This window comes from Furipterus horrens, unplaced genomic scaffold (assembly GCF_987537825.1).
Source record: "Furipterus horrens unplaced genomic scaffold, mFurHor1.1.pri manual_scaffold_3, whole genome shotgun sequence".
Lineage (NCBI taxonomy): Eukaryota > Metazoa > Chordata > Mammalia > Chiroptera > Furipteridae > Furipterus > Furipterus horrens.
In genome coordinates, this window is record NW_028327173.1 from 20,956,264 (window position 1) to 20,957,682 (window position 1,419).

Sequence of the window (1,419 nt, forward strand, 5' to 3'; positions counted from 1 at the left end):
GCCGTGTCCTCAGCCGGGCAGTACTGAGGAAGTGGAGGGAATGGAGATTCTAGCATGGGAGAGCTTATGTGGGCAGCAGGCCCAGCCCTAGCCCTACAGAGTTCATTCTCTGACCTTCCTTTCCTCGCCTCTGTTCACGGCCGTTGTGCAGCTGCCTTTCAGCACAGGTGGTTCCACTGCAGGGAGCTGACAGTGACAAGCATGGGAAGCTAAAGGTGCCTCCTATTCCAGCCTCTTCCCTAGTCAGTGGAGGGGGGCACTCCGTGCTCCAAGGGAGCAGGATGGGTGGTTGCCCCCTCAGAAATCAGTCTCTGCTACTGATCTCTCCTCCAGGAATTTTAATGACCTGTTTGCAGCTCGTGCCACCTATCTAGGTAAGCTGGCTTCCCCGGTGGCTCCTGTGGCTCCACAGTGACTCAGGCTTGAGTCTGGCAAGGAACCTTATCATTAGCTGTTCCTCCTCCACCAAGGAAAGATCGACCTCCTCCTCCCAGAACCAGAGCTGGGAACACGGGGTGCGGTAGAGAGCCCAGGTTCCTCTGGCCCTCTCACCGCTTCCTTCCTGTAGCTATAAACCAATGTTCTTCCCTTGCCCTTTGGGTAATGGAGAGCTGCAGCTGGGTAATGTGTTGTGCCTGCCCACCGAGCTGGGGCAAAAAGATGGTGAATAAGCACTGCTCTGCTCAGAGCTCCTGATCCAAACCCCTGGGAACCAGAACCAAGCCAGTGCCTCCGTGAAACCAGGTCCTGGCAGCAGCCTTGGAGCTGCTGGAGGTGGGAGGGAGCCCAAAATTCTTCCCTCCCTGCTCCTCTCAATGTTACTCAAGCTCCTTTTCCTCAGTTTGAATCTTTTGAGTTTATTTCCCCACTGGGTGGGACAGAGTGCGAAGAAGGGAGGATCCAGAAACAACCCTTCTTTGTCCTCTGGGGTAAATGAGCTTGATCTAGTGCAAATGGAGAGACCAAAAGCCTCTGATTTTTAATTTCCACAAAAATATTAGAGAGAGAAGTATATATATTTCTTTAAATTTTTGAGTCTTTGATATATCTGTGTAAACATTCCCTCTCCCCTGAAGCTATGTGTTTCACAGGTTAATTAAATGATTAAAACTTGGCTGTGGCTCCTGCTTCTTAATGGGAGAGGGGTAGAGCAGCGTTTGGGGCCCATATTTAGAAGGGAAAATGTTCTTGCTGCAAGCACTGGCCCCCCAAAGTGGACCTCTGCTGCTTAGCACTGCCAAAGGGAAAGTCAGGTGTCCACCCTCCATCCTCTATGCCTCCCTCCCTGCCCCCACCCACTACAGGGTCAAAAGTACAAGATACAGGCAGCCCCAGGCTGGGTGAGGGGCTCAGCAGCTGCCACACACTTGGGTTCCTCTCCCTGAGGTGGTCCCATTCAGATAGGCCTCATTCAGACAC